This window comes from Benincasa hispida, unplaced genomic scaffold, assembly GCF_027475165.1.
Source record: "Benincasa hispida cultivar pf3 unplaced genomic scaffold, pf3_genome.v1.1 HicScf1848, whole genome shotgun sequence".
In the NCBI taxonomy this organism is placed as follows: Eukaryota; Viridiplantae; Streptophyta; class Magnoliopsida; order Cucurbitales; family Cucurbitaceae; genus Benincasa; species Benincasa hispida.
In genome coordinates this window covers 1,799,108-1,814,511 of record NW_028326240.1, presented here as the reverse complement: position 1 = coordinate 1,814,511, position 15,404 = coordinate 1,799,108, and the positions used below count along the sequence as shown (strand labels likewise).

The 15,404-nt window shown below is 36.0% G+C and overlaps 1 pseudogene; it reads right to left on the bottom strand.

Moving 5' to 3' along the window:
* Positions 1-10,940: 10,940 nt before the first annotated feature.
* On the bottom strand, positions 10,941-11,867 carry LOC150030542 (uncharacterized; annotated as a pseudogene).
* Positions 11,868-15,404: the final 3,537 nt, after the last annotated feature.

Sequence of the window (15,404 nt, the reverse complement as noted above, 5' to 3'; positions counted from 1 at the left end):
TTGCAAGTGAGCTAAAGAACAGACCACAAGGGGCTCTGTCGAGTTCAACAGAACTCCCACGCAACCTGGGGGGATCAGGTAAAGAGCAATGTCAAGTCGTGACATTGCGAGTGGAAAAACTGTGGAGGGAGAAAGAAAGGAGCCTAGCCGGATTGCTCTCATTACGGCGGAACCCGAAATTGTGGTGACCTAAAAAGAAGAAGGAGAAAAAGAAGCAATAGAGCCAGAAGTTGCATCGACCTCAAAGCCAACAGAGAAGGGGACCGTGAGAGTGCAGTTACCATCTTTCCCGCAGAGACTTAGAAAAAAAAAAAGAATAAAGAGGTACAGTACCAACGTTTCTTGTCTATGTTAAAACAATTACATATCAATATTCCATTCAGTGAAGTTATTGAGGAGATGCTTGTATGCGCTAAGTTTTTGAAAGATATGGTAACCAAGAAGAGGGGCACTGGTAAGTTTGCCACGGTGGCTTTAACACAAAGTTCGAAATCAATAATTCTACAGAAGATGAGTGATCCTGGGAGCTTTACTATACCTTGCTCCATAGGAGGACTGTACATCGGGCAGACATTGTGTGACCTTAGAGCCAGCATCAATTTGATGCCTCTATCGATCTTTAAGCAGCTGAATATGGGGCAACTTGCACCCACGACCGTGACTCTCCAACTGGCTAATAGATCTCTGGTGCATCCAGAGAGGAAGGTACTGATCACCATCAACAAATTTATTCTACCAGCCGATTTCATCATCTTGGATTGCAAGGCTGACAAAAATGTGCCCATCATCCCGGGGTGACCATTTTTATCAACAGGTCGTGCCCAGATCGATATGCATAAAGGGGAGATCACTTTGAGCATAAACAGATAGAAGCTCAAGTTCAACATCATCCGTGCCATGAAGTTTCCTGACGAAGAAGACCTGCATGACTCAGACGACGACCAAAATGTGATTGAAGAAGAAGATCTTGACGAAAAGAATGAAGAAGAGGATGCAAGCGCATCCATTGCTGCCTGTAATGCGATCATAACAAAAACAAGCAAGGAAGAAGAGATTATCGCAAACCAAGAAGAAGAGCCAATAGAAAAAGAAGAAAGAAAAACAGCACAACCGTCCCTAGTAGAACCACCAACAATGGAATTAAAGACCCTGCCGACCCACCTAAAGTACGCATTTTTAGGGCAGAATGAGAAGCTACCAGTAATAATTTCCTCCGAATTTAACGAAGACCAGGAGAATGCGTTGATGAGCATTCTGAGGAAATATGTGTGAGAAATTGGCTGGACGCTCGCTGATATTAGAGAAATTAGCCCAGCGTACTGTATGCACCGAATTCGTCTCGAAGAAGACCACAAAGCAACGATCAAACATCAGAACAGACTCAACCCTGCGATGAAAGAGGTCGTTAAAAAGGATATCATTAAATGGTTAGATGTGGGCATTATTTATCCAATAGCAGATAGCACGTGTGTCAGCCCCGTGCATGTGTGCCAAAAAAGGCTGGCATGGCGGTAGTCCCGAATGAAAATAATGAACTAATACTGCAAAGGACCGTCACTGGGTGGCATATTTGCATGAACTATCGCAAGCTGAATGCAGCCACAAAGAAAGATCATTTCCCTCTACCATTCATTGACCAAATGCTAGATCGTCTAACTGGAAATGACTTCTACTGCTTTCTGGATGGCTATACGGGTATAATCAAATTATGATTGCTCCAAAAGATCAAGACAAAACCACATTCACCTGCCCATATGGGACCTTTACTTTTTGCCGCATGCCGTTCGGCCTCTACAATGCGCCAAGCATGTTCCAAAGGTGCATGATGGCCATCTTTTCAGTCTATCTTGAAGACTCTTTTGAAATCTTCGTGGACGATTTCTCTGTCTATGGGCACACCTATGAAGTCTGTCTAGCTAACCTGGAGAAGATACTGAAGAGATGAAAGGAGACGAATCTCGTTCTTAATTGGAAAAATGCCATTTTATGGTAAAAGTGGGCATCGTGTTGGGGCACAAGGTTTCCCGGGATAGGTTGAAGGTGAATAAAGCAAAAATAGAAGCAATTGAAAAACTCCCACCTCCAACAAGCACAAAGGCTGTACGAAGTTTCTCGGGGCATGCTAGATTCTACAGACGCTTTGTCAAAGACTTTTCGAAAATAGCACGACCACTGAGTGCGTTGTTGGAGGTTGATAGAAAATTTGATTTTAACGACCATTGCCTCAACGCATTCAAAGTTTTGAAGAATGCACTGACTACCGCACCCGTGTTAATTGCACCAGATTGGACACTTCCTTTTGAACTAATGTGTGATGCAAGCGGGTATGGATGGGAGCAGCTTTGGCACAAAAGAGAAAAACAATCTTACATCCCATCGTATATGTGAGTAAGACATTAAATCCTGCTCAGACCAATTACACCACCACAGAGAAAGAGTTACTTGCGGTAATTTTTGCGTTGGAAAAATTTAGAGCATATCTGTTGGGAACAAAGGTACTCATCCATATTGATCATTTAGAAATAAAGTATTTAATGACAAAAAAGGATGCGAAGCCGAGTTTGATCAGATGGGTTCTTCTCCTCTAAGAATTTGGCATAGAGATAATTGATCGAAAGGGGATGGAGAACTAAGTTGCGGATCACTTGTCCAGATTAGAAAACCCTGAGGTTGATCGCAACGAGTCAGAAGTGAGCGCAGTATTCCCAGATGAGTAGCTGTTCCAGATTGAAGAATTACCGTGGTACGTTGACATAGTCAACTCTTTGTTTTACGAGTAATTTCCTGAAGATTATACCTACCACTAACAGAGGAAGCTCAAACATGAATGCATATATTATTATTGGGATGAGCTGAATCTGTATAAAAAGTGAGCAGACCATATTCTGCGACTATGCATACCAAATGCTGCTTAACAATGCATATTATCACAATGTCATGGCTCACCATATGGTGGGTAGTTTGGAGGATAGCGCACCACAACCAAGGTTTTATAGAGTGGATTCTTTTGGCCAACATTGTTTAAGGACGCAGCTGACTACGTGATGAAGTGTGATCGGTGCCAACGCATTGGTAACATTTCATGGAAACATTCAATGCCAATGAACATCATCTTGGAGCTTGAGTTATTCGACATATGGGGTATTGACTTCATGGAACCATTCCCTCTATCAAATGGTAAAAATTATATTTTGTTAGCCGTCAACTATGTATCCAAGTGGGTAGAGGCAGTGGCATGCGCCACAAGCGATGCGACGGTAGTCTCTCAATTCTTGAAGAAAAACATTTTCACTCGTTTTGGCACTCCGCATGCCATAATAAGTGATGAAGGGTCTCACTTTGTCAATCATACTGTCAAGGAGTTGCTGCGCAAATATAACATTCTCTACAAAGTGGCCACTACATACCATCTGTAGATCGATCAGGCCAAGGTGTCCAATCGGGAGATCAAGCTGATAATTGAGAAGGTTGTAAGGCCTTCACAGAAGGATTGGGCAACAAAGCTCGACGAAGCGTTGTGGGCATACCAGACTACATTTAAAACACCTATAGGTATGTCCCCATATGTGTTGGTATTTGGTAAAGCATGTCATTTGCCTCTGGAGCTGGAATATAAATCAATGTGGGCGGTGAAGAAGCTAAACTTTGACTTGGAGAAAGCAGAAGAAGCACGAAAACTTCAAATAGTCGAGTTGGAGGAATGGAGAATGAGCGCATATGAAAATGCAAAGATCTACAAGGAGCGCGCAAAGCGCTGGCACGACAAACACATATGCGGTAAAAATCTCCATGTGGGACAAAAGGTCTTGCTCTTCAATTAACGGCTTCGGTTCTTTCCTGACAAGTTAAAATCGCGCTGGTTTGGACCCTTCATCATTAAAGAAATATTCCAACATGGTGCGGTGGAGCTAATTACTAAAGACGGGAGCCGTACGTTTAAGGTTAATGGGCAGCGAGTTAAGGCATATTGCGGGGGTGATTTTCAACAAGAAAAGACCTCTGTAGACCTGAAAAACCCGGAATAGACAAAAATGGAGTGGCCTCTGCACTGGCAAGCAACATCATTTAGGGTGCAAGTCTTCTAGAGTATTCTTTGTTTGATTCTTGAACTCTCATTTATTCGGCACTTTAATCATCATTTATCTATCTGCATTTTTACTCATTACTTCATTCTTTTTTTTTTTTTTTTTTTTTTTTTTTTAAAAAAAAAAAGGGGAGATTGCAGTAAAGAATGTTGTTTTGTTTAAAATTATTTGACCCTCTTACTATTTTTCTTGCAACGATCGAGGCACGGGATTGCGGAGGTGTTACACGAAGAAGCAACTTATCTTATTCCATCACCACAATCCAAAGAAGATAGATCGCTGCAAAGAAGGATGCATCAATACACAATGTGGGCGATAGCGCAAATTTGGGGGTTTTATTCTTCCTTCACTTTATTTCAAATTTTGCACTATCGCATCGCATTTTAATTTTAAAAGTTTTATCATCGCATCCTCTTTGATTACCGAAATCATTTGACATGGATAAATTCAGTAAGTTACCGCATGTTGTCTCTTTGCCAATTATGATTTCAATGATGAGACACAACTTCTATTTTTTTTTGTATATACTCGAGTCAACTTAATTTTAAGACAGTCACCTTATGAAATATTTCTAAAAGTTAGGGGTCTGCTAGCTTTCTTTCAAACTCTCTTTACGAAGCTTTCTAAGAACATCGCATGACTTCTTTCAATCTTTTGGTAATGAAGCCATTGCCGCATTTTAAATTGGGGGTGAGGCATTTATTTTTCGACCTTGCTAATTTGAAAAAAAAAAAATTAGAATAACAACTCCACTGTTAATGCAATAGGGAAACCCATGTTGATAAGAGTTAAGTTGTGAAGGGCACTTACCCGTAGTTGGATGTCCGTATGACACACGTGGGGGCAAGGCAAAACGAAAGTAAGTTGCCAGGATCAATGCATAAATATAAATGACCATAACTCTGTTGCCAAATAGTATGAGTTTAGTCTAAGAAAGAGCACATTGCTTGTAGTTGGATGTCCGCATGACACACGTGGGGGCAAGCCAAAACGAAGGCAAGGCACTTGGATCAGCGCAAGGTCAAAAAAATAATAATAATGTCAAGAAATATGCAAGGATAAAATCATTTAACACCCCGGTGGAAAAGTTTTCTTTTTGAAATAAATCATGCGACATCCTGAAATTTAGTAAAGTCCTTTTGAAGGTTAAGCTTGTAGTCCCTAGGTCTTAGAAATATTTTAAGAAGAGACTTGAATAAGACTTGAGGAAATTTTGGTGTATAGGATTTGAATGAAGTATCCTTGAGAAATCTAGGAAAAGAGAATTGCAACCGACTTGCTAAAAGGAAATCTTTAGCTTATGCTTGAGGACAAGCATTGTTTTAATTTGGGAGTGTGATAACGGGCAGAAATGCACGTTATCATAGTGCTAAGTTCTTAAACAATGCTAGCTTGCATTGATAAAATATATTAGATTGCGTCCAAAAAGCATTAAATTCATAACATTGTGGTCGCATGCGTTCATCGCATAGAAACAGTTGATTTTTGTATTTTTATGTAGAATATGCGTTGACGCAAGGCGAAAAGAGCGATCATAAGAAATCAGCGGACGAGCGCAGCATTACCACAAGGCTTTGCGGTGATTGTGTTTGCAAACATCTGCTCAAGAAGGATTGCCGCAAAGAGCCGGCACAACTTGGTGGGGCATCTAGATGAAAGGCATGATTAATCACGATGGGAAAGAAAGCTGATGACAGTTGAATCCGAATTAAGTTGACAACCGCTAACGATAACAAGTACATTCAGCTTTTCGGTGACAAATATTCGGTGCATCAGTCAGGGAATTAAAGCCATCCCATCTGTGCAATCATAAAGAGGAAGCCACGCCTTCAACCCTGAAGCTAGCTCTAATGAAATACCAAAGGCAGTCCTTACAGAAAAAGGGGTTTCGAAAATCGAAGAATAGAGAATTTTTCCTTAGATATTAGCATTGTTCTAAGATTTTCTTTTATTTTAAGGCGGAAGTGAGAGAAGGAAGTTGAGCTGATAGATCGTTCGGGTGAGCTCAGGAGAGTGAGTCGAAAGCTTCAAGACCAAGAAGAGGCCAACTCCTGCGTAAGTTGTGTAAAAATATCTTTTGAAGCTAGGAAACCGAATAGAGTTGCATTTGTAAAAAACTTGGTCAACAAGGGATTCCAACCAAGAGCTCTCTACCTTTATATCTAATTGTTATTTGTGTATTTTCCCAATCTTTTTCAAGAAATGTAATTTACTTCTCTAAAACCAGTTCACTCCTCTATTATCCATGCATGAGTAGCTAAATTTGTTGAATGGATTGAGAAACATTTATTTAGCACAACTGGGATCTTCATTCTATGTGATTATCTTGTATTATGTATGCTTCATTCGTCCATTAGAGATACTTGAGAGGGTAATCTAAGGACAGGATAGGCTTGGAAAAGTCAGGTTAGAATCTAGGCTCGAGAGAGTCAGATTAGAACGCATAATCAAGAGATGGGAGCTTAGGAATAAGCACTGCTTGCTATTAACGCATCACATGCATCCTAGAGATAGGATACGATTATGTGCAGTCACCTTTCCTTTGTGCAACTTGCATCATTGCATAAGAAAACGGTAGAGACTTAGGAATAAGCACTATGGAAACTTTTGTATTCAACACATTCGTCCTAGACTTAGGAGCACCGCATTCGCATTGGAAAATGGCTTGCTGTGCATGGGTGTAGCATGATCGCATAGTCTGATGCATTCCTAAGTAACGCTAGCTAAAGACTTTCTCAACCCGTTCATCCGCATACTCAGTGCATCTATCACACATAATCAAACTTTTGCTCAAATCTGCCTCATTTGTTTCTTTTTATTACCGAACAACAATCCCAAACAACCACTTTATTATTTAGTTACCGCAAAGTCTTCTGAAATCACCTACACTGCATATTATTTCCTCAAGTCCCTGAGTTCGCCCCCCCTGGACTTGCCAGAAAGCTCAGTAGGGTTTACACTTGGACTCTACTGAGCAAAACTTAAGTGCCAAAAAACGCATTTTTCATCATTGGCATTTCATCCACCCAAATTCCAACATCTTAAAATATCACATCTGATCACTTTTCCTGCCATCTTTTCATGCACATCACTTTTCCGTGCCATCTTCATGCCATTCTCTTCTTGACTCATTGAACTAAAATTATATAAAACTTTGGTCTCAAAATTATCTGTCGGTTCTTGTGGATTTGCTAGTTTTTGAAGATGTAGTGTGAATGCCTCTTAAATCTTCTTTGCCTTGCTTCTTGTAATTGGTCCTTTAGGTACGTGCAATGGTTCAATGGTTGAATTCATATCATCCCCCCTTTCTTTAAAAGATTTTGTCCTCAAATCAAGGCCTTCATTCCCTACATCAAAAGGAGTCAAATTAGCCACATTGAAAGTAGAACTTATGTTGTACTCACCTCGAAGATCCAATTTGTAGGCATTATCATTGATCCGCTCTATCACTTGAAATGGACCATCTCCTCTTGGTTGAAGTTTAGACATCCTTTGATCTGGAAACCTTTCCTTTTGTAGATGTACCCAAACCTAATCACCGGGTTTAAAAATTATTTTCTCCCTTGGTTCTTGCTATTGACAAGCTTTTGATTCTTCTTTTCAATCCTTTATGCAAATTTTTGATGTCTTCTGCTCTTGAAACAGCTGCATCACTAGTAGATATATTAGGTGGCAAGGGTGACAAATCTAATGGAGTTAATGGATTAAAGCCATACACAACCTTAAAAGGTGAACAATGAGTGGTGCTATGTATTGCTCTATTGTAAGCAAACTCTACAAAAGGTAGAGTATCCTCCTAAGACTTGAGATTTTTAGACATTAATGACCTAAGCAAAGTTCCCAATGTTCTATTAACCACCTCAGTTTGCCCATCGGTTTGTGGGTGACAAGTTGTTGAAAACAAAAGCTTAGTTCCCAATTTACCCCACAAAACTTTCCAAAAATGACTTAAAAATTTTGCATCTCTATCACTAACAATGGTCTTAGGAATTCCATGCAATCTAACCACTTCGCTAAAGAAAATATTAGCTATGTTAGTAGCATCATCTGTTTTATTACATGGTATGAAATTTGTCGTTTTACTAAACCTATCAACTACCACAAAATGCTATCATGATGTCTTCTAGTCTTTGGTAGTCCTAAAACAAAATCCATGCTAATGTCAACCCAAGGTTCACTAGAAACATCTAAAGGTGTGTAAAGACCATGTGGTTGTGTCTTAGACTTAGCCTCCTTACATTTGAAACATTGTTTGCACACTTTATTCACATCTTTTCTCATTTTCAACCAATAAAAATGTTCAGCCAACATGTTATATGTTTTAAATTCCCCAAAATTCCCTATTAATCCTCCCCCATGAGCTTCCTTCACAAGCAACTCTCGAATGAAACACTTAGGAATACAAAGTTTTCTTTTCCTAAAAAGCATTTCATCAAACACAATATAATCGTGCACGTTTTTCCCTTTTAAACATTGAATATACACATCATGAAATTCAGATGTCTCTACTTTGTACAAATTAATCATGTGTTTAAAACCAAGAATTTTTGCACTAAGAGAAGAAAACAATGCATACCTTCTTGATAATGCATCAACCACCACATTATCCTTAACTTTCTTGTAATGAATGACATATGGAAATGTCTTAATGAACTCTACCCATTTAGCATGCCTCTTGTTCAACTTTTTTTTGCCTTTTGAGGTGCTTCAAGCTTTCATGATCCGTGTGGATGACAAACTTTTTTGGCCACAAGTAATGTTGCCAAACTTGCAAAGCCCTTATAGGTGCATGTAATTCCTTATCATATGTGGGGTAGCTAAGTTGTGCTCCATTTATCTTCTCACTAAAGAACATGATTGGCTTCTTTTCTTGCATCAAAACAGCTCCAATTCCTATCCCACTTGCATCACATTCAATTTCAAAAGATTGGTCAAAGTTAGGTAAAGCAAGATAAGGTGCATTAGTCAATTTATCTTTCAATTCATTGAATGCATTTTCTTGCTTTTCTTTCCATTCAAATTTCACATTCTTTTTAATAAGTTCATTCAGTGGTGAGGCTCTGCTACTGAAATTCTTAATAAACCTTCTATAAAAACTAGCCAAACCATGAAAAGATCTCACCTCGGTTGCATTGGTGGATGTTGGCCACTCTTGAATAGCCTTGACCTTTTCTTCATCAACTTTCACTCCATCCTTTCCAACAACGAATCCTAAGAAATTGACTTGATCTAGACAAAAGCTACACTTTTTGAAATTGGCATAAAGCTTTTCTTCTCTATGTTTAAGCAAAATTGTCTTGACATGCAACATATGTTCATTCAAAATTTTAGAGTAAACAAGAATATCATCAAAGTATACCACAACAAATTTTCCAATGTATTCTCTCAAAACATGATTCATTAGCCTCATAAAAGTACTTGGTGCATTGGTAAGACCAAATGGCATAACAAGCCACTCACAAAGACCAAATTTTGTTTTGAAAGCCGTTTTCCACTCATCTCTCACATGCATTCGAATTTGATGGTAACCACTTTTAAGATCAATTTTTGAAAACAATTTTGCGCCATGTAATTCATCTAGCATGTCATCCAATTTAGGAATAGGATGTCGATACTTTACCGTTATTTTGTTGATGGCTCGAAATTCAACACACATCCTCCATGTTCCATTTTTCTTGGGCAATAAAATGACTGGAACCGAATAAGGACTCATGCTTTCTCGAACATAACCTTTATCCATGAGTTCTTCCACTTGCCTTTGAATTTCCTTTGTCTCGATTGGATTGGTTCTTTATGCCGCCATATTTGGAAGCATTACCCCCGGTATGAAGTCAATTTTGTGCTCAATTCCTCTTAAAGAAGGTAGACTCGTAGGTGCATCTTCATGTGGAAACGTGTCATTAAATTCCTGCAAAAGAGATTTAAAAGCACTAGGCAAACCATCATTAGAGTTAGGTTCAGTTACTAAACACATTCCTTTGCACATAAGTACAAAGTTTGGTGCTTCGAATGAAAACATATTCCTCTCTTCCCCCTTTCTCATAACCAAACTCACACTCTTTCTTTTTTCCTCAAAATCACTTTTTTTTCTCTCTTGGTTTTCACTCACCTTTTTCCCCTCACTTTTCTCTCTCTCTCTTTTTTTTTCCGCTCTTCTCCTTTAACTTACTTTCTTCTCTCCTCTCTTGATCCTCAATTTCTTTTCTTTTCTTTTCTAATTTCACTTGACCGCATTGCACTTCATATGGAGATAATGGAAGCAAAGTAAACTTCTTCCCATTCAAGGTAAATGTGTACTTGTTCAACAAATCATCATATGTGACTTCTCTATCATATTGCCAAGGTCGGCCCAATAACATATCACCCGCATGCATAGGTACTACATTGCAAAGAACCTCATCCCTATATCTTCCCAAAGTAAAAAAAATAAGAACTTGGGAGTTTACCTTCAATTCTCCTTTGTTTGTTAACCATTGAAGTTTTTATGGTTTTGGATGTGGACGAGTAGTGAGCTGGAGTTTTTTTTACAAGAAAACTACTTACTACATTTGTGAAACTTCCCCTATCAATCACCAAGCTACATGGGGTTCCTTCAATCAAACACCTTGTGTGAAATAAGTTCTCCCTTTGATCTTCAACTTTCTCCTCCTTGATTTGCACATTAAGTACTCTTCTCGCAACTAAGGATATGAAGTTACCTTCTTCAATGTACTCATCATCAAAGGCTTCAGATTCTTCCTCAAGGCTGCCACCTTGTTCATCACATTCATCTTTTGAATCAATAATTCCATTTCTTATGACCACGACTTTTTTATTGACACAATCTTTGCTCATGTGCCCAAATCCTTTGCACTTTCAACATTGAATGGAACTATATTTCTCTCTTTCCTCCTTTGAAGCTTCATTCTTTTTAGTATAGGTGCTCCCGATTTCCACTATTTTAGGAGCCACAAACTTCCCTTTTGCTTCACCCCCATTCACAAAACTATCCTTGTTCCAAACACTAGAATTTGAAAAGGTATTAGCTTTAGAATTATACCTCTTGGAATGTTCCTTTTCTTCTTTCAATTGTTCTTCAATTTTGATTGCATAATGATACATATCTTCCACGTATAGTTGTGGATATCTATCAATGATATGAGCAATTTCTCAATTTAAACCTCCAAGGAATCTAGACATGGTGTCTTTTTCTACTTCTTGAATATTTGCTCTTTCTATCAAAGTTTCCATCTCTTGATAATATTCAACTACACTTTTTGTTCCCTGCCTCAAACTTGCCATTTAGTTCTCAAATCTCTTTCATAATGTTTTGGAATATCTCTTTCTCATGGTTTCTTTAAGTTTTTTCCAACTTTCAATGGGATCCTTCTCTTTCCTCCTCTTGGATTTGAGATGTTGATACCAATTTCCCGCATGGTTAGTGAACTCGGAAATGGCAAGTCTCATCTTCTTATTCTTACTGAATGTATTGCAATCAAACACATGTTCTATCTTCCTTTCCCATTCCAAGTATGCCTCCACATCCGAGGTTCCACAAAATGGTAGAATTTTGAGCTTGACTCCACTATCTCTATCTTCATGGATTCTTTCTCCTCGTCTAGGGTGCATATTATTTATTCCTCTTCCTCTCATGTTTCCTCTTCTTCCAATTTTTCTTTCTTGTTCAACTAAGTCAATTACTCCCCCGTCTTCTTGTAAGACTCTTTGTTGTTGTGCCCTTCTTTCTTGCCTATCTTCCCTTATCATTTCCATCATGCCTTGAATGGCTTGAAGAATGGCCATATTAGTATCTTGTACTTGTAGTACTCCTTCATCCTATGACATTTTAAAGTTAGTAATAAAAGGACCTCACTACACTTCTCACCAATTTCACTCAAGAACACTCGTGTTTATCACTCAAGGGTAGGCTTTTGGTACTAGGTCAAAGATGTAAGGGTTGACTTATATTTTTGGTGCAATCTCACTAAAAGTTTGATAAAAACCAATTCAAAATGATCAACTCTCAAATAACTAAGACTAAAGTAACTAAGCTTAGGCTAAAAAAATTAAACAAATCTGGATTTTTTTTTTTTTAAATGAATGACAAGAAACTTTTATGTGCTTTGGATATTTGATTTCTTTTCTTTTTCTCTTTTTTTTTTTTTTTTTTTTTTTTTTTGCTATTGTTTTTTCTTTTTTTCTTGCGCTTTTTTTTTTTTATTTTTTTTTATTTTAATGATCTAAGAATTGATTTGAAGAAGTTTTCAAGACAAGTTGTAGTATGTCTTGTAGTACAGGATGTAAGCAATTGCTTTAGAGAAAAAAAAATTGAAATAAAGTAAAGATAACACCTCTAAAGTCAGTCAAGAACGATGAACAAGTTCTCTAATACCAAATGATAAGCACTCGCGATGCTTGTTAGATGCAAAGCTAGAGGTCCTTCTAGGATCCTTGCAAATATTCACAAAGAAAACTAGCTTAGATCTAATATAGAATCTATGATGGTCACTCTTAGATCCTAAGACAACTCACTCCAGAATTAGCTTGATCAAGACTAATCCAATGAATTGATTTAAATATCACATCTAAAGCAAGATTTGAAAGAAAAAGACAACACCAAAGGATTGAATAAGCACAAACTTTTTACTATGGATAATCTGAGTTTTGAAGAATATTACAAGCCATTTTATAAGCCAAATGGTCGTGGATAGACCAAGAAGCTCAAAAGTCATTTAAATGCAATTAATGGTAAATTGTAGAAAATAACACCTAGAAACTTGAAACTTAATTGCATACTAAATTATAAGTCAAAATGCAAAACTAGAAATGTAGAAAGTCTTCAAATTGCCTTAAATATCTCCTCTAGAAGGTGGTAAAGTAGATATGCACGTTTGACAAGGTTTGACATCACATTTCCCCATGCAGTGCACACTTGACAAAATTTTCTTCACAAAATCTGCACACTTTTTTTGACCACCGTGTCATCTTCCAAACTATAGGACTTTTTTCGTGCCATCTTCATGCTATTCTCTTCTTGACTCATTAAACTAACATTATATAAAACTTTGGTCTCAAAATTATTTATCAGTTCTTGTGAATTTGCTAGTTTTTGAAGATGTAGTGTGAATGCTTCTTGAATCTTCTTTGCCTTACTTCTTGTAATTGGTTCTTTAGGTACATGCAATGGTTCAATGGTTGAATTCACATCAAGTATTTTCTATAAAATTTATGGAAAAAATTGATACATTTAAAAAATTAAATTATATGTAATCTGAAAAATTTATACGTTATACTTATAACTTTAAATTTGAAAAGCAACCATTTTTTATGAATTCAATAATCTAAAATTTTTCTTTTTATTTTTCAAATTTTAATTTTAATTTTTAGGTAAGATTTCAATATTTATAATAAATTTATGTCTAATAAAAAGTGTAAATTTTTCATGTATAAATAACTAACCAAAGGTATTAGACAAAATGAAAGGATGCTTTACAGAAAAGTGCAAATGTTCACGTATAAATAACTAACCAAGGGTATAGTAGGTATATATCTAAATATGAGGGATAAAATGGGAACGTAAATATTCTCCTACTTTGCCCTTTTTAGATATAGTATAGATTTAAGGTATACTAATTAAAATCTTTAAAAAAGAATTAGAATGTCAAATTCATACTTAACCCCAATTTTAATTATTTTTTTGGAAAGAGAGAGTCAAGAGAAAGGTGATTTTATCATAAGACCTATTTTAAATAAAGGGATAATTCTAATAGTAGCAGTTTTAGAACTAATAATTAAGTGCATAATAACATTTTAAAAAAAAGAAAAATATAGCAAATTTTGTCCGTGATAGATTATCGTTGATAATGCAACAAAAAACCGAAAAATCAAACATATTATGGAGCTTGTCAAAACAACTATGGAAATAAAAATAAAAGTTTGGGAGAAAAAGGAAAAAAAGCCAAAAATCGAGAACCAAACTGATAATAAACCAAACTAAATAAAAACCAATTCATTAGTTTTATTCTTTATTGGACATTGGTTTAGATCCATTATTTATAAAAACCCATTGATTTAGTTTGTTCTTGGTTGGTCCTAAATTGAAAAATCGAACCGACTATCACCCCTAGTTAATAAACTCATTTTCTAAAAATATAAATTGGGGGTGGGGGGATTTGAACCGCATACCTCTTGGTCCTTAGCTACATACATCTAGTTGAGTTAAGTTCTTGTTGACGATAGACTCATATTAGTGATAGACTCTTATTAGTATTTTAATAATACTATAAAGGTGCTTGTGGGTTGGGTGAGTTGTTTAATTATTCACATATTGAATTAAGATTAGCAAATCAATTTCATTTATATTATGAAAATTTATTTCCATAGTATTAAAAATTAATTTTTATAATTGTTGGATAATAAATAATCTAAAAAATCATGAAATTAAAATAATATTTGAATATATATAATTGTATTGGAAGTACAAAAAAAAAACATATCTTTTAAAACTAATAATAAGTTCGGGTTAGTTCGAGTTGATTTGGGTTATTTTAGATGAATCTATAAATCAACTCAACCTATAAAATTTTAATTTATTTAAACCCAACCCAACCCTAGTTGAGTTGGGACGATCGGGTTTTTTGGATTATCGAATTTTTCGAATACCTCTAAATAATAGGGGTCCAATTCACAATTATCTAAACTTTCCTATTTATTACATGGATAGCGTAATAGCTTATTATTTTACACAAATATTATTAAACATTTTCCCCCATGTCCTTTGCCCTAGTCTTTTGAAAGTCACGCCATAATATATCACGTGTTCCTCATTTTCTATTTTCTTCGAATAATCTATTTCTTTTCAAAGTTATGTCATTAAATATCCTGTGTTAGCATTATTATTATACTTAATAAATATGAAAATGATATAATATGAAATATATATTCACAAAGTAACTGAATATATACTATAACTAACCTTAAATCTGTACTCATTTTAAAAAAATTAAATAAAAAACTCCATGTGAAAAAACATTGTATATATTTAAACTAAACCTCATATATACATAAAATATAAAACAAAGATAAAAATAACAATTTGTAACCATAATTCTATATTAAATACAATTCATTGAATTTGAAAATTTTGAGTTTTAAGTCCAAATTCAAAATCTGTAAAGATGGAAAATGTGTATTTGATTTAACAAATTAGAGAAAAACCAAAAATAATCCCATATAAAATCCTATAATGAAGAAAATATTAAAAGTTAACTAACCAAAAATCTTAAATATAATAATAAGTTAAATTCCTACGGAAGGATAAAAAAACTTAACATTATGGTC